Below are 18,809 nucleotides of genomic sequence, written 5' to 3'. Positions count from 1 at the left end.
CATTTATCCTGTGTTGTTTATTTTTTTAGGACGTTCCCTTCAGTAGAAACTCTCAGGTTGGCGTAAAATAATACAGTGGAAACAAGTAAATGCGCAAAACATTAGAAAAGTAAAACAGCAGAAGTAGCAATTAAAATTCATTGTTATTTATGAAGGGCACAGTCCATTGCAATGTTCTCCCAAGCACCATTAAAATTAATAGAAGTTGCAATTAATAGAAGAGAGCATGATGGATTGTGCCTTTTAAGTCACATGAGTAACAATGCTTTCCTTAAAATGAAAATACAACCACCCCTAAATACCTAAGACTAGAATGACTGCAAAAGGCCATTAAAATTATATATTTCAGCGCTAAACTTATTGACAGGAATAAGAAATTTAGGATGAGGACAGCTCCTCCCATGAAAGTGGAAAGTGAGATGAAAGAGCTGAACATCTGTAATGTTGGCATTTTCATTTTCACATTTTGTGTGAACTCTTTTTATCCTCTGCTGAAGTATTCTCTGTTGGCATTTAATTACTGCCAGGCATAATAATGACAGTGTTGTTTTGTTGGTGGCACACGCATAAAATAAAATAAAATAAGAATGATTGTGCTTGTACTTAAGAAATTTAAGATTCCTGGGGCAAATAACTGTTTTTCTTCAAATACTGATGCAACCAACCTTACTTAAAGCTGCACAAAGAAGTCTGGGAGGAACAGGTTTGGCTCCCTTTGTTGCCCAGAAAATGCTAGGAGCAAACCATCCTGGCAGCAGGTTATCAAGTTACAAGCATTACATCATCAGAATATGTTCTCATTTGCAGAACTGTGGCCTGAAGCCATTTCGCAGTTGGTTGCTGAGTGGTGCAAAGTTGTGCCCTTATAGCAGTTAACTCTTTCATGGGATATGATCCAGAAGAGCTGGTGTTAAGCCATAATAGGAGGAAGTGAACCACAGTGGGGGGACAACACACTTTAAAGGGAGCTTGTTTGTTCTTGAGGTGTGTAAACTTTTGTAGGCAATTGCCTTCTTCATTGGATTCATGCCATGGAAAAGGGAGTGTTAACACATTAAGTTAAATAAATCACAAACTAAAACGGAATGCACATGCCTCAAGCCTCTGTTGAAGTGAGGCTACCTGCTTTCCAGAAGCAGAAATTGGAGGGTTTCTACTCAGACACATGTGATTTGAGCTGCAGGTTCCTGCAGTGTTCCATTCTTTTAACATTTAAATGTGAAATGCCCTCCTATGAGAGAGATGCCTGGTACCGATATTGTATTATTTCTGGTGCCAGGTTAAAACTCTTAAAAATTTGCCCAGACACTTTCAATTACGGGATTCTTTTACCTTGTTGAATAGTTTAATCTTCTCAGTTTTATTGCTGTATTTTGTACTGTATTTGTAGATTTAAAGTCACGGTAGAACAGTTGCCACGGGCACAATACCACCTCACTGCTGCCCACGCCTCCAGCCACAACACTGTTGCCATTTCCTCTGTGGATTCCACTTAGGGGACACTGGTGTCTCCTCCTGCCTCTCTCCCTGCTGTGTATGTGAGGTCTCACCTACCCACCCATGTGCCAATAGTAGACTTTTATAAGATGCAGTGGTGGAAGGGCAAGAGAGGACATGTGTCCACCTGTTGACCACTGCAGTGAGGAGCTTCCTGGCATGGAGGGGGCCTCATGCTGAGAGGCCTCCTAAATGTAGGATTGGGCTTTGAATGCCAGTTGTCAGAGACTGGCAGGGCTTTGACATGTGTATGGTGGAGGCAAGGGACCTAGACAGTGACCCAGGAGAAGGGTCCAGTAATTTATGGGGTTTGATGCAGGAGCCAGTGCAGGTAGGAGAATCAGGTTAGACCAAGGTGGAGGATGTGGTGGAAGAAGGAGAGTTGGTTCAAGCGAGGGACAGGTCAGTAGATTTCCCACCTTCTACTTCCCCATTGTCTCCTAGAACCAGGAGGGGCATGAAAAGGGAAGTCTAAAGTTGTGGGTACGCAACCCATCAGAGGATGGTATAAAAGCCGGAGGAGGTGAGGGACCCTCTGCCGCTGCAAGTGCTCCATAGGGCCAGACCTGTGGATGGATGCCTAGAGGTTAGAAGCACTGTTTATCTGAAGCACTGTGGAAGCTGCTGTGTTTCTCTTGCCAATAAAGAGTTAACTATCTGATGTGTGACTTCCTTATCTGGGACTAGCTGGGATACCAGTGGACCAATTACCTACGTATTGGGAGGTGTTAATAACAATAACAACAACAACAACAACAACAACAACAATTTATTTATACCCCACCCATCTGGCTGGGCTTCCCCAGCCCCTTGTAGAGGGACACATATATTTGGATTTTATGCAGCCTGCAGGATCTATAAGGCAACATTATTTAGAAGATTTATAAAGCAGAATTCATACATTCCCAAGACTTTATGTGGGTTTGTGTCTGATAAATATTCCCATTAATTTCTATATCTGTGATTCACCAAGCACTTAGCATATGTTTAAATCCCATCCACTTCAAACTACATGGTAAAATGTTTTTGATTAATCCGGTTCTAAGTGTACAGTTTGGATTGATGAAACCATTGTTCAGATATTAAAGGCATTGGCCACAATCCAAATAAGCATCCCCATGCCTGCAAGACAGACTTCCTCTTTGCTGGCAACAGAATGGGAAAGAGCCCTGGGGGCTCCCAGAGCACCATTTGGGAAAGCCAGCATGGAAGCATATGGGGATCTGGATTGCAGCCATTACCTTTTAATTGCATTCATATATCCCCACTCTTTTTTCATACTCAGTGCTAGTATTGTCTTGGTCTGGCTGTCCATACATCATTCTTTTCTCTTTGGCTATTAGTGATGTGGGATTTATATTTGCTTTGACCTGATAAAATGTTAATTATAGTTCTGACACACTTGTTGGAAAGGTATAGAAACCATATGAGAATTAATCCACTACGCTAATATAACCATTTAAAAAAAGAGCTAGGAGTAGCCAGGAACTCTTCCACTTGTTTTGTTCCTTAATGCAAAAGAGCCTAAGAAACACCATCAGCCATGTTCTGTGAGCTTTGACCAAATAGCTTGCTTGCTTGAATTCATGACAATGCAAATAAGACTGTCCATTTAGGTCTACCTTTCCTATTTGGACATGCTTCTTTAGGCTGCTGCTTATAAGCATTAGCTAGTGTATTTAAAAAATGTTTAGGGGTTTTATTAAACCAAAGCCCCATTAATTTCAGTGCTAAGATTAAGCACATAAAAGTGTTTTACTCATGACATATACAATTTTCAGTCTTGGTTTAGTTTAGTTTATTAGTCAACCAAAAAGGTTTAAACTTTCAAGAAACATTAACAACTTGGCACAAAACGTAATATAAAATAACAAGAAATCATAGGACAGACCATCATTCTGGCCATCAGTCATTTGAACCTCCATAAAAGTGTTTGAGCCTGGTAGTGAATCTAAACACAGTAAGGACATTGTAATCAGAAAGTAATAACTTAATTGCCTGAGTGTCATCAACTCCCCTGACCTGAGTTTAGCAACCCCTCAAGCATGTTTTTTAATTGGCAGTGGCACAGAACCATACAGCCTATAGGCATGTGCTGCTTTTGCAGTTCACTTTTGTACCGTCCTTCTATTAACTAGGCAAAATGTGAAAGTGGGGAAAGTTTGACATGGTTGCACTGTGAATGTTGTTTGTATTTACTATGGTTTTTGGCCCAAAGGCCCCCAAAGCAATGCCCAACATTCAATAAGAACAACATGGAAGGATGGTACTTGCAATATTTTTGGCCTTTTGTGATTTTATAAGAATTGATTCAGTCCTGCAAGTACTCAAGATATTTAAATCTTATATTTAAATACTTAATGTATTCTAATTTATTGCAATATGTTTAAAATTTTTCTATTTAAAAAGGAATTAGATTCAGTCCTGCAAGCTGTAAATTTTAGAACATATAGATATACGTACAAACATCTTTCCTCACCAGATTTCATGAAAGGTTTCCACAACTGGTCAGTAGATTCTTACTGATATTTTATTATTTGGTTATCACATGAGTGAAGCCAGGATTTTTGTTGGGGGAGGGGGCAGGCCTTTTGTTAGGATGGAGGCAGAACCTCAGTTAGCTATGTATTTTTATTGATGTTTATTGATGGGGAGGCAGCTGCCCCTCCCTGCCCCCCTTGGCTACGCCCATAGGTGCTCATAAGAAGAAAGTAAACATCCATAAGTACAATATTTTGGTTGAAACCTGCTCTAGATAAGCAAAACTAACATTGAGCGCATTCCCGGTATGTATTTTTCACTAGGAATGGTATGTTAAGCAGATCTAGTAGTATCTTATAAAATACAAGTCAGAGGAGTTGCATTTGTTGTCTCACTTGGGCTATGTACACTTTAGCGGCTCAAAACGCAGTGAGGTTGCCCTCTCTCACCTGCTGCATTTCAACTCACATTCTTGCATTGCTGTACAAACCAGGGAGAGGGTGGGGATATATTCACTCGAAACCTAATTTGTTTCCCTACACCAAACTCCAATTCACTGAAGTTCTAATCTGCACATGCGCTGTAATTTGCACCTGCGCAATGACTGCCTGAAATAAATTCATGGAACAGGGTGAGTTGCAAAGAAGAAGCTCCTGATTCATAAGTTGATCTTTTAGCCACTAGCTACACCAGTTCCTGGGGACGCGGGTGGCGCTGTGGGTTAAACCACAGAGCCTAGGACTTGCCGATCAGAAGGTCGGCGGTTCAAATCCCCACGACGGGGTGAGCTCCCATTGCTCAGTCCCTGCTCCTGCCAACCTAGCAGTTCAAAAGCACGTCAAAGTGCAAGTAGATAAATAGGTACCGCTCCCGCGGGAAGGTAAACGGCGTTTCCGTGCGCTGCTCTGGTTTGCCAGAAGTGGCTTAGTCATGCTGGCCACATGACCTGGAAGCTGTACGCTGGCTCCCTTGGCCAGTAAAGCGAGATGAGCGCCGCAACCCCAGAGTCATCCACGACTGGACTTAATGGTCAGGGGTCCCTTTACCTTTACCTTTATACCAGTTCCTAGTCTTTTTCCTTGACCTCAGTGGAACTCAAAACTGTTTAACTGCTTAGATCATGCCCACCAAAAAATGGTGGACTAAAGGAAGATTATGAAGTTGTTATAACGATACTAGCATAGCACTTGGAATATTTAAAGAGCTTCATGTACATTATCTTAATAATTATTGTTACAACTCTGCAAGGTAGGCCTATATTATCCCCATATTGCAGATGGAAGGGGTAGATAGAGTCCGAGAGATAGCAGCTTTCCTATCACTGTCTAATGCCCACATAATAAAGAGAGATTCCAGACTCACAGCTCACACTTTTACCACCTACACCACCTTTCAACAACTGATTCTACCTGCAGTGACCACCAGCATGTAATTACACCCATTCACATCATCAAACACACTTGACACCTTTTACAAAGGCAAATGGCTTTAATCCGAATCTGAAAGTGATCTAGCAGCAGTATAATTTTAGCCCTTCATTCCTTGGAAATGCTCACATATCTGCATGACAGATGGATGCGTCAAACAGGAGCTGGCAACTTTTCTTCAAATACTTACATTTGGTGAGAGGAAGGCTTAATTGAGAGAGAAAAAGGAAATGGTTATTGCAGGGTGGACAGAATGTTCTGACCAGCTGAGATGCTTAGAAGCACAAATGAGTATCTAGAATGAACTGCAGAGATTTGCATCATTTGTGCTTTATGCCTCTGATGGCACCCTACCTGTACCCCAGTGTTTCCTGAGGGTGTGCCACACAAGTGCCAGATGTATGTCATGCAAAAAATAATGCGCTTCGTATTTGAATCATCTTTATAGGTGACTGCACATTGTAATGCAAGTAGATTCTGTGCCCATAAGGTGCCTCAATGCATGCCAGGAAAATCCTGTGCAGCGTGGAGGCTGCAGTCTGCCCATATATGGGCTGAAACATCATCCCATATGAATATGTCAGGATTCTTCATGTTCAGCCCAGCCCCAGCCCAAGTAACTAGAAAATCCCAGAAGCAGGGGTCTTGCTAGGTACCATAAAGTTCCTATGGCACACATTTGCATATGCTAGTTTATATGAATAGATGTCTCTTGGTCACTTAAGATGGCTGGAGAATAAGGTTGTGCCAACAGTACACTTAGTGGTGTGCCCAATCACCTTATATAGCAGTCTTTGCCAAAATTGGGAGGCCAGGGCTGGCAAAAGCTGCAGTTACCAAAGTAAACTATATTAAAAAATAAGTTTAAGTGGAGGGAAGGCAGCAGGGAAGATGGGTCTTAGCAAAAGAAATATGAGCAGTGCTATTTTTCTAGAAAAAGAGGTGCCGGAACTCACCATGAATGCCTCCATTGTTCCTTTATAATGGCAATGGTGCCCACCTGAGATGTGCCGGAACTGAGTTCTGTTGAGTTTCAGCTGAAAAAAAGTTCTGGATATGAGAATATGTAGGCTAGCAAACACCACCCCTTTCCCCCTCCCTCATGTTGAATCAACACCTGGAGAGAAGGTGAGAACAGGTCTATAATGGGCATAAGAGTATGCTGCCCATTTTAATCCAGGAAAATGTACTCTGTTGTTGTTGTAAATGCTGTTGTATCCACCAGACATCCTGCCATTGAAAAGAAACTACCGGTAATCTGCTTGCTTTTTTTGCTCAAGGAAAAAAAGGTCCCATTATACATAAGAAAACATGGCACATATTTTTGTGTTGTCCATTTTTGAGACCTGTCCTCTCTGCATCCACAAGGATTCAATGGTTTGTTACACACTTGAAGTCATTTGTGGAGATTGGCAGAAATCTGTTGAACAAAATAGGGTTTAAGAATATTACCCTGAATGACTGAGCTCATGTGGCACTATTCCAAAACTAAATTGACTGTTTTTAGCATCCAGTGTCATCACAAAAATTTGTGGGCACCACCCCACAATAGGTGCAGATTACCCTATTTAGATTTGCAAATTATATTGCACTTGGGCCAAAGATGACTAAATTCTGAGGATGAATGTAAAGTGGTTAGGGACACAGTCTTCCTAAGCAGCTAAAAAGGTATGTATAAGATCACATTCTGATCTTCACGTTAGCTAGTTGAGAAGAACAGCCGCATACATGCACACATATCCGCTTTCATACTTACATTCGCCAGCGTGGATTAGGAAAAAATACCATGCTATGGGGAATAAATCAAGCCACCCTCAGGAGGAACCTGTGTGGGGGAAAAGGATAAACCCAGTTTTCATCTTGACTGTGAGTATAATGGTGATTTTGGAAAAGCACAGGCAACAAATTTGACTTTCTCTTTTAAATTTAAATCCAACACAAAGTGCCTTAAAGTGAAGAAAAAGGAAAAAGGCTATATTCCATCACAACATAGTTGTCAACTTTTCCCTTTTCTTGCGAAGAATCCTATTTGGAATAAGGTAATTTCCCTTAAAAAAGGAAAACGTTGACAGCTATGTATCACAATAACAATTGTTAACAGTTAACAATTACAAATGTTAACCTGCTGTATTTTGTATAAATGGGTTCCAAATTTCATTATACTTTTGCACAAACTTGATTTTCATGATTAAAACTTATTTCAGCATGACATTTTAAGAGTTGACATGTATTCTTCTCTGAATCAGATGAATTTGGCTGATGAACTTTGTTTTATCTGCTGGTGCTTATTCTGTTTTCTTTTGTAGTCTGTTTCTAAAGTTTATACTTAGTGGGCTGTGTTCAATGGTGGCTTTGCCTTCACAGAAAGCACTTCTACTTGCGCCATGTAGGCACTCAATTTTCACTGATACTACTTACCTGCTGAACCCCGCTCCATGAAAAGCTCTTCCTGAGGGCAGGGAGACCCACTGAAACAATATAGGATATGGTGCAATGGGCTTCCGTAGGCAGGAAGCATGAGCAAAAAGTGCTTGAGTGGAAGCACTTTGCAGTAAGACAAAGCCACCACTGGATATGACCCAATATTTCTTAGTTTAAAATACAACACTTGTAGAGAGTGGGGAGAAGTGATTTTGGGCTGGCATGACCAGTTCGGCCGCACTGGGTGCCGGCGCCACATGACGTACCACAACAATGATGTAAAAGAGAGAGCGAGAGGTGGGGGGAGGGGGCTGAATTTTAGTGTCGCACAGGGTACCGCTGAAATTTGAGAGCCCAAAGTTTCCCTGTGGGGAGGATTATTATTATTTCTTAGAACCTACCCTTCCCTTCATGAGGAAAATAAAAATTGGTAAGGGGAATATTGACATTGTTGTCATTGTACTGGATGTTCTGCCAACTTCTGAGTTTTGGGTTGTGGTGCCCTATAAACAATACAACTGGTATTGGTATTCTGAAGTGGGAAGGCGTGCCTGTAAAGAAAGGCAAAAATAATTAAAATAAAATATTTGGCATGATTCTGTAATTTGGGGAAGTATTGGCCTCTCCGATTCCCGGATAGGGATGTGGGGTTCTCTATGTCTGTCTCCTCTGCTGGGGTTGAGGAGCATGTGAAGGCACCTCAGGATCCCTTGTCTCCACAGAAAATAATTGGGAGGGTTGGCCTGGCCTAGCCTCCTGCAGTTCTCAGAATTGTGCCTTTTATTTCGCTATGTTTTGCATGTAGCTACAGACTGCTGCAGGCCGAGGCGTTCTTCCTTTCCATGCTGTTCATACAAAAAGAAGAAGGGGAGGGGAACCAAAACAACCTAGGTGGTTACTATGCCAACAAATTACGGGAGCTGGGTCTATGATTCCTGAAGGAAAGAAGGCTGCAAGTCTTAAGATGGCAGAGGGAGGACAACAAAATTGAGAAGCGTGCTCGTTTCGTGCTTTCACACTCCGTTCCCAGTCCTGCCGCCGCCTACACTGGAGCGAGGCGAGGGAGGCAGGACTGGGAGCGAAAGAGGGAGGAGAGGTCGGCGGCTCCGAGGCCGCTGATTGGCGGAGGAGACTGGCTGCTGGAAACAGCGAGGTGCACTCCGTACTCGGAATCCATTTAAAAAGCTCCAGATACCGACTGCACTTCGCCCAGGCTTAGGAAGGGTAAATATTAGTCACAGGACCCGAAAGCTTAGCTGGTGGTTTAGGGCTTGCGGGGGAGAGGAGAGGCTAAAACAGTAACTTTTATTGATATGCTGCTGGGGAGGAAATAATTCGGGATCCGCTCCGTATTGCTGTGAGGAACTTGCAGGTGTCTGGGTTTTTTCCCTGCCTTCCACAGACAGGTAAGAGAGGACTGTGGTGTTTGCCCACCTCTACCTTTTTTCTTTTTCTTTTTTTTTTTTGCTTTTCTCCCATTCTCTGGAAGTGTGTTGCAGCCGTTTAAAAGCGAAGTGGGCTCACGGTGGCACGAGTCGTGGTTTGAGTGTGGCGATCAAGCTGCATCAGCTGGGCGCCTTTGCACCCAAACGCGTAGAGCTTTTTAAAAGTTCTGTTGTTGCAATAGTGTGCTTTTGCTTTTGCTGCTGCTGCATCTACAGCAGAGATGGATAAAAACTGAAAGTCCGAGGGCGCTCAGTTAGCAGGGCTCGAGGGAAGGTGTGTTGTGCGGGTGCTGAATCTTTACAACAAACACAAGTTTTATTTAAAAAACAAACCAACAAACCGAAAACTGGAAAGAGGCTTTAAAGGACTGAAGCAGACTTACCTTGCAATGGTGTATTCGGGTCCAGATGCTTAATTTTGATCATTGATGCAGTTTGAAATCTTCCAAAGTTCGGAATTTATGGATATACGAGGAATATGGTTTTGTATGTATGTCTGGGTGCCTGTGGCTACAATGTCATTACAGTACAGTACTCACTTATTTGGGAGCAACAATTTGACACACACACACAAACTCCTCCAGTGTTAATGAATCCGAGGCAGTCAAGGTGTTTAGTTAATATATTCAGGATTAGGGTGCAATGTCTCTAGTAACTTCTAAAAAAACCTAAATGGCATGTTCAATTACACGAGGAGAGTATTATTTACTCAAGATTACCTTGATTTTATGGCTATAGGATGAATGGGCGGAAAGCGATTTGTGCAAATTTTATCATCATAAATAACATAGGATTTGGATGACGGAATGTTTATGATGTGGATTATCTGTATGTACTATACCTACTTGATAAAAACTGAACACACCACCTGTGAGTTAGGCAAGCACTGATAATGTACATGCCCAGTATTCCCACTTCTCCTTTGACATTCATGTTTCATGTGGTGTTAAATTAGTGAAGTGGGGAGAATGGATTGGCTGATGAACAACAAAGTATAGGGGAACATAAGAACATTGTTTAAACACGTTGCTGAGTTTTAAAACAGGGCAAATCGATTCAATAGTCTCTCTTCTATCCCTCCTTCCCTGTCTGCTTCCCTGTCTGCTCCTTCCTTCTTCCCCAAGTTAACTTCACAGCTCTTAGCTGAGCTTTCTGTTTAGACCAGGTACATACCGGTATCATACATTTAAGGGAAACCCTGCTCTGGGACTGTAGTTTGTTAAGGGTTGTCACTGTAGCTCTGTGAGGGGTGGACTACAGTTTCCAGGATTCTGTGGGGGTGGGGGTGGGAATGTACTTTAAATGTAAAGTGCATATACAGCCTCTGTACCATTAAGCAAGCTCATGTGTTCCAAGAAATAACTGAAAATCTTTATTAAAAGCTTGAGATGTAATCCATGCAGCCAGGCATCCTGCTTTTCCAGGCACATGTGCGCTATATGTGCAGTTCAATTTGTATAGGCCCTTGCTGACACTAACATGAACATATGCAAGTTGGGAGCAGGGATAATGTATTTGACCCTGTTTCTCTAAAGTGTATGGCATGTTGGAGGTAAGGGGTGCTAGAATATCATTTCGTGCAAGGCCCTCATGATTTTAAATTGGTTCTGTTCCCAATAAAACAGAACAGCTAGCAGGGCAAGACTGGTAAATGTTCCCAGCTAATTCTACAAATTGCAATATTATTTCTCCATAGTCAAGCTCCCCACATAAGAGGAACTGAGTAATGGAGCAGACAGTGCTCATGTGCTTTTGGGTAGTTCTCTTGTGAATTCTTAAGTTGATGAACGGGACAAGGACACAGCGGCTCCTTGCCACAGATCCTAGGTTTTTAATTTTATGTGGCTTTTATTGTGTGTGCATGTATAATTATTGTAAACCACTTTGATATTTTAAAAATGAAATTGCAGTATACAACTAATTAAACAAACAAAATAGAGGCCTGATGAAATTGGCAGGAGATGTTCCCTCGCCTTTCTCTTCCTGTCTTCAACCAGTCTTAACAGCTGGGCCTCTTGGAGAGGAGGTTGGGCCTCCAGGTTACTTCTCACCTCTCCTGCTTTCTACCCTGGTTCCTTAAAAGACATCTCAACAGAGACCACAGAGCATTCTTTTGAAATTTTAGTGGTTTCACATATGTTAGTTGGCATAAGGCATGATGGTAAATGAAAGCTTGCTTTGTAGAAGTTGTTCAGGAACAGTTTATCCATGTGAAAGTATAACTCCAGCAAACCTGCCAGGGCCAGTTAGACCTTAGGTGATCTCCTGTGCAATTGTTGGCAGGCTATACAATGTTAGGCTGTTTGGGTCTACTGTAATTCTTGCATCCAATTTATTCAGGATTTCAGAAATCCTGTGAGCAATGTAGCTTTCTACTTGGGCCCAGTTTCTTTTCCCTTGCTATCAACAACCAAAGCTGGGTGCATTCGTTATGCTTCATAATGTACTACCTTTTCACTTTATCAGAGCCTGGAGGAATGTGCTGCCGAGGAGATACATTACTGTGTTTAAGACCTTATCTATTGATTTATATTTGGCTTGAATCTATTTGCCTTACTGAAATAATTAGGATACTAATTTTGTGCAGAAAAAGATTTTGCCAGGAGTATTCATTTAGATCAGGGGTGGGAAACCTATGATTCTTCAGATGTTGTTGGACTTGAGTTCCCATCAGCCACTGCCATTATGGCAAATAGTCAGAGATTATGGGAGTTGTAGTCTTAACAGCATCTGGAGGGCCACAAATTCCCCATCCCTGGTTGACCTGAATAAGGTATTAGTGAGGAGTGAGGGGTGAGGCAGCCTACATGTTACCACAAAGGCCTCTTCATTCCCAGTGAAGAACAGAAATTCCCAGTATCAGCCTCTGTGAAAGGCAGACAAGAAGAGGCTTGGGGATTGGCTAAATGAGGTGTAGTTAGAACTTTCTCCAGTAGCATAGATATTCCTTGCCTCTGCTGCTACAGAATATGTTCCAAGAAGTACCCAACTTGTACTTCCCTCAGTTAACCCAGGCACAGGTCCACACTGTAAAGCTTTGTGTCTCAGCACTCTTTCTTTTAACCCAAGAGTCCCGTCCCGTCCCCCACTAAAAATCCCCTGTTAAAACTGCAGCGAATGGCAATTCAGGAATTCAGGTTCTCCGCAGATTGCCATTTGCTCCAATTCAAGAAGTAAAGAGCAGGTTTTTGCAGGGAAAGCTCTAGAGTGAAAATCAGAGTGTGTGGAAATGCAGGATGTGGTTTGGAGGAAAGGTTAGTGTGGATAAGCCCTAAGATTCTAATTCAGGTTTATCGCTATCCAAACAACACCTGCCTTGTACATCTAGGATCAGATAGACTCAGGACTAGTCTTCACACACAACAGTTCTTGTAAGTGATGGATGGGTGAAAAGTTAGAGATCACCACACCTTTATAAGATGAAGAGATAAAGTTCATTACTGCTCATTATTTAGTAACTGGGAGGGGAGAGCGCCTACTTACAAATTAGGCCTGCTTTTCAAATCTCCTCAGCCCCTGTTTCTCCAAACATGAACATGGCCTCAAGGTGAGGAAGCTTTCTCTCCTTCTAACCAAGAAGCTGTGTTCCCACACTTCCCCTGTGAATCTGACTTGTGTCTCAGAAAAATGTCACTGTGTCCCTTGAGTACAGGAAGAGGGGGCATTGTTTGCTTTCCCTTAGGATAATCCTGTTGATGCTCATGGCTATCACAACATTGTTCTCAACACTTGACTTTCCTCCATAGGAATAATCAGATACAACCCTTTATCTCTGTGCTAACATTAGATGTATGGTTTTATTTTCCAAAGAACTAACATCTCAAAAAAATAGCTCTTGGCCAAGAGGTGGCCTGCACATATAAGGAAAATGCACATACAGTATAAGGAAATTTGACCAGGGCTGGAATGCTTAGATAATTGACTTGCTGGTTAGCTCAGCTGGTTAGAGCATAGTGCTGACAATGCCAAGGTCATGGGTTTGATCCCCATGTGGGTGCATATTCCTGCATTACAGGGTGTTGGACTAGATGATCCACAGAGTCCCTTCCAACACTATGTTTCTATGATTCTACTGGGACAAAATGCAATGCTAGACATTGGTGCAGACCCACCATAGAAACAGGAAGAAAAGGGGAATTAGGCTTACAATTGTAAACATACACACTGGATAGTAAGTCCCATTGGACAGAGTATGACTTGCTTTCATATTAAATTTTAAAATAAATAAAATTGATCAACTGCTTATTAGTTAAAAAATTTCTCAAACAAATATGCACAGGATTGTGCTGCATGTTCAAAAAAAGCACAGTCAAACTCTTAAATGCTGTGGTGATGAGGTTTAATTGATCTTAGCAATCTATGTGGTTATCCATACACAAAAGCATATTCTAATTGTTGATCTGTCAGCATAAGGTGACAAAAGTCCAATTTTTGTAAGATTAATCAACCTGTCACACCTACGAGTAACACCTGAATCAGCACACAGTGCAGTAATAAGGGATCACTTTTCCCTACCTTTTTTGCTTGACTCCACTAAACCGCCACTGCCCAGCTGTGTCAGGCATTTTGTTGAGAACTAAATTGGACCCTGCTGCCTTTAATAACATTTTAATGGCTCAAGCCGTGTATATCCGGCTCCTTGTAGTGTTTTTAAAAGGTCCCCACCTAGCTTCGAATGAATGCTTCAACTTATAAAACAAAAGCTTGTGCGTGTGGGGTTGTTTTCAACTCTTTTTTAAAATGCCTAATGCAAAATTCACACTGGTTTCCCTAAAATAAAAATGAGCTTCTGGCGGCTTTTCTACATTTCAGACTTCTTTATACTCTGATTCTGGCAGTAATTATAAAGAAAATGTAGTTCTGTATATATATTTTTAAAAGAGCATCAACGTTTTGCCTATACTTTCCCATGTGAGGTGCAGTCTTAAAAATACCCAGAGATTCACAGATCACCTTTTCTCTTTTATCCCATGGGAACCATCATAGGAACATATAAAGCTGCCTCATATGGTGACAGACCATTGGTTAATCTAGCTCAGTACTGCCTGCACTGACTGGCAGTTGGCTCTTCAGGATCTGACATAGTTTTCTCTCATGCTCACCTGAAGATGCTGGGGAGTGAACTTCTGCATTCAAAGCATAGACATAGGCATAGAATTGTAGAATTGGAAGCATCATCTAGTCCCACTCTGCAATGGAGGAATATTTCACCCAATGTGAGGCTCAAATCCACGACCCTGAGATTAAGAGTCTCATGCTCTACCGACTCAACAGATGCTGCCTATGGCCTATACCTCTGCTAAGTAATTTTTTTACTGTTCTACCCATTTTCACTGATCAGAGAAAAGAGAAGAAGCCTGGAAAAAAATAAACTACTTTGTCTTTTGCCGCCCAGTACAGCCTGAAATATCATTCATGTGCAGCAGTAGAAACATGCCAAGTCCATCTGAGAAGTAGGCGTCCTCCTACATCTGATGTCAGATACAGACAGCATGTTCACAAGATTTCCTGTCCTTCAGGGCTGTGGTTCAATTAATTACTAAGTTGGGCAGGTATGAACCACTTCAGCGCCATAAAGCTATGATTTAAACAAACAAGCAAACAAGCATGAAATATTTTCCCATATGTATATACTATATGTGAACATTGGTTCCTAACATTCCATCCTACAGCATACATTTTAAGCTCATTTTAGGCATATGACTTGCCCCAAAGAATCCTGGGGAACTCTAGTTTACCCCACTATAAGGAGTTAGGTGTCTTCTGGTAGGAAATGTTGTTTGGGCTGACTTGTCCATGTAGAGTTTAAAAAAAAAAGAAAAAGTGGAGAAAGAATGGTTGGATAATGACAAATTTAGGAAGGAAAGAACAGGGATCCCCAACCTTTTGGGCCTTGAGTACATCTAATAAACTCTTGTGGGCACCATAAAATACCCATTTCACAGAATTATATCTGGTGATACACACACACACACACACACACACACACACACACACACATTTCTTGGGCACCTTGTGGGGGACTCCTGCTCTAAGATGTAGGCCCAAACATGCATGAGAGACATTGTATGAAGGTATCTGATAGGGGATAACTTTTATAGAGAAAGTTTTGATACAGTAGAAAGGACACAGCATGGTATGGGCTATTAACAGTTATCAATAGCACATTCAGGTGCAAACCAAATGCAAAACAGCTAATGCAGAATAATTTCCTATATGTCAGTCACAGAGAGTCCCACCAACAGAGCTGGGGAAGATGTCATGTAGATTAATTGTTTCCAGCTCTTTTCCTTTTCTTTTTGCCCACTTTAATGCTGTGTAATAGTTTTGTGTCCCGCTGTACTAGTGTGCATAATCACTAGCTGTTCAAACACTGGCCTCCCCAGTTAAAAGGATCTTGCTGTCACAATCTGTACAACGCAACATGCAATGAGAAGCGTGGTTTACAAAAATGTAGATAAAGCTAACTCAAATTTTCAGTGTGAATCATTCAAACTAAGTTGTTTTAGTACTGTTTTGGGTGTTTAGTACAATGTTGACAACATACAGTGGTACCTCGGGTTACAGACGCTTCGGGTTACGCGTTTTCAGGTTATGGACCGCGGGAAACCTGGAAGTACCGGAAAGGATTACTTCCGTGTTTTGCTGCTCGTGCATGCGCAGAAGTGTCCAATCACGTCACGCACGTGCGCAGACGCGGCGCTTCAGGTTACGAATGCTGCAGGTTGCGGACGTGCCTCCATCATGGATTATGTCTGCAACCCAAGTTTCCACTGTACTGTATTTACAGATTTAATGCTGAAAGGCTGTTTGCATTGACATTAGGGGAACATAAGGAGGTCAGACCAAAGATCTTTCTACTCCAAGATCATCTTGTTCTTGGCCAACCAGTTGCCCATAGGAAGCCTACAAGCAGCACCTATGTCAAATAGCACTTTACCTACTTGTGATTCCCAGAAACTGATATTCAGAGGCATATTGCCTCTGACAGTGGAGGGATGTGTGTGTATTCAATCAGTGAGAGAGTAATGGGAAAGAAAAGAAAGAAGAAACAAAGAATTGAAATTGTGATAAAATAGAGTACAGTGGTACCTCGGGTTACATACGCTTCAGGTTACAGACTCTGCTACCTCAGAAATAGTACCTCGGTTTAAGAACTTTGCTTCAGGATGAGAGCAGAAATCGTGCGGCGGCATCAGCGGAAGGCCCCATTAGCTAAAGTGGTGCTTCAAGTTAAGAACAGTTTCAGGTTAAGAACGGACCTCCAGAAGGAATTAAGTATGTAACCAGAGGTACCACTGTATATGGGTATATAAGCAATCAGCAGTTTTCCATTAAATGTAAAAGTATTAACAAGACATTATACTTTTTGTAAATAGATTCCAAATATATTTATCCATACACAATCTGTGTCTAGAAGCAATCTGTTGTATGTTGAGTTGTCATGTCTTCTATTCATTAATCGAAGGGGACCATGGTATTATATTTCAAGTGAATTAATATCAGTCTTTTAGCAGAAGTAAGGGCGCAGAGAGTCTATTTCCGTTGAACTGTGGTCAAATCCCGTATAGTTGATATATAGTTTAAAACAATGTTATCCTCTGAAAATATTTTATATTTCCCCCTCAAAACAATTTTTATGCATCTTAGTACTTTTCTCCAAAAAGGTAAAACATAACCATCATGGCTAGTAGTCATTGAATTGTATCCAAGTGAGGACTATTAAAGTGTGAATGTCTTTAAATTAGGGCTTCAAACCTTGATTAACAGTACAAACCTATGCGTGTTGACGCAGCACTGTGACAAAATGGAGCTTACTCCCATAAAATTTGTGCGAAAAATAGAACTGTAGCCTAAAAGGCGAGATGCCTGAGCAACTAAATGATCTTTCTTTGATGGACAGCTTTATTTTTAAATACTAAAAGATGAAGATAATAGGTTTGTTTTAGGAACGTGCAGAGGTTTGACACTGCTTAATGTACAAAAATACTACTCTTCTGCACATGTATACTTCCCAAAAGGTGTTTGCATTAGCCAGAGCTCCCTTAATGAGTTCCATTGTAGTTAAGAAAGATTGTCTATCACTGAATGATATGCCGCTTACAAGTGAGTATGAGTGTTAATGAAAGGCAGATTGGAACAGATGGTCTGTGCAATACAAAAAGTGCCACCTTATCTGCACGAAGTTGTTCTTGCTGGCAAGCAGCGCCAGTTTAGGGAGGAAAATACGTGCATCATTACCAAGTATTACATGCCTCGCTTGATGAGAGCACAGTATTGCCTTGAAAGTTCTGTTTTGACTAGGGAGGAAAAACAATAGCTTCTGCAAATCTTGCAATGTGACCTCAAGGTAAGCATAATTTTCCTGGAACTGATGCATAAACAGATTTTCTGCAGTTTTGCATAAGCGGAGTTTTGCATTGTATATGATGACCCAAATTCTGCAGCAGGTATCTTCCATTTTCAGTTTAGTCCCACAGGTTTCTAGAGCTTACTGAAACTTATATAGGATATAGGAAACTACATCAATATTGTTCAGGTATTTGAAGTACTCACTACTTTATTAGAGAAGTAACAAAGAGCAATGTTAATCATGCTAATTACTATGGTCTCCCAGAAAACTCCAGAATCCAGTCCTTTCTAGAAGTATGCCAGATATGATTTGGGAGTCCCTTCTTCTCCCAACAGCACATACTATTGACAAAAGAGTCATCCTGACTTCTGGAAACTTGTCACCTGTGTGGGATTGCCACCTTTCGTTTACAAAAATATTGGCATCTAAGATGGAATGCTTCAGAGCATGTGTAAAATTCCTTTGCAATAGATAAACAAGCTTTCGAAAAGATAAAAGTGCCTCTGAGCATGTGCAGATTGCCTTTTATTTGCAGAGACCTGTCAAGAAACTGTAGAAACTGGTGTCTTGTGCTTCAGCTGCCAACAGAGAATGGTAGTAGTAACCCATCAGACACAAAACTGCCTGAGAAGTGGCCTTGGAGGACCAGGCAGGCAGGCAGTATCAGCAAATTTCATATATAGGAGTGAGATCGAAGAGTAGTCTGGGTCAGGGATGGGGAACGTATGACCCTCCAGGTATTACTGGACTCCAGCTTGCATCACTCCCAGCCAACATGGCAAATAGTCATGGATGGTGGGAGTTTGAGTCCAGCAACACCTGGTGGGTGGGTGACATGTGCTCCCCACCAGAGTCTAGGAGGGTGTCGGTCATCTGTCCTCTGTCTCTGTGTAATTGAGTTCCACTGAATCTGCAAGCCTACTCCATGCTGTGATAGAAAAAGCAACTGGTCATCTTTCCCAGCATAAAAAAGAGAGTGCATAGAAAGAGCGCTTACTTTCTTGCTGTTTAGAAGCACCATGACATAAGGTGGTTAATGCTTACTTGAGTAAATAATTATTAGGCTATTAGTTAAATTGGCCTCAGAGGGCCAAGGGCTACCAATGAGAAACCCAATATCATGGAGCATTAGTTCTTTCCATTGAGCCACATTCTAGCTTCCAGAGTAATGGCGGTGTTAATTAA

The 18,809-nt window shown here is 41.6% G+C and overlaps 1 protein-coding gene across 3 annotated transcripts in view; it reads left to right on the top strand.

The window, feature by feature from the left end:
* The window catches only part of SPATA13 (spermatogenesis associated 13), a 99,798-nt gene that overhangs the window by 11,991 nt on the left and 68,998 nt on the right, over positions 1 to 18,809 (top strand). The window contains exon 1 of one of the 3 annotated variants that reach the window (XM_081860102.1): positions 8,974 to 9,050. The exons of the other annotated variants lie outside the window; for them this stretch is intronic. The gene's annotated coding sequence lies outside the window, so the exon portion shown is untranslated. Of the gene's footprint in view, positions 1 to 8,973; positions 9,051 to 18,809 lie in introns of those variants that run through there. 3 annotated transcript variants of the gene reach the window in all.

This window comes from Podarcis erhardii (assembly GCF_964252035.2).
Source record: "Podarcis erhardii genome assembly, chromosome: 4".
NCBI lineage: Eukaryota > Metazoa > Chordata > Lepidosauria > Squamata > Lacertidae > Podarcis > Podarcis erhardii.
The sequence above is the reverse complement of the archived record's forward strand: the minus strand, read 5'-3'. Positions and strand labels throughout refer to the sequence as shown.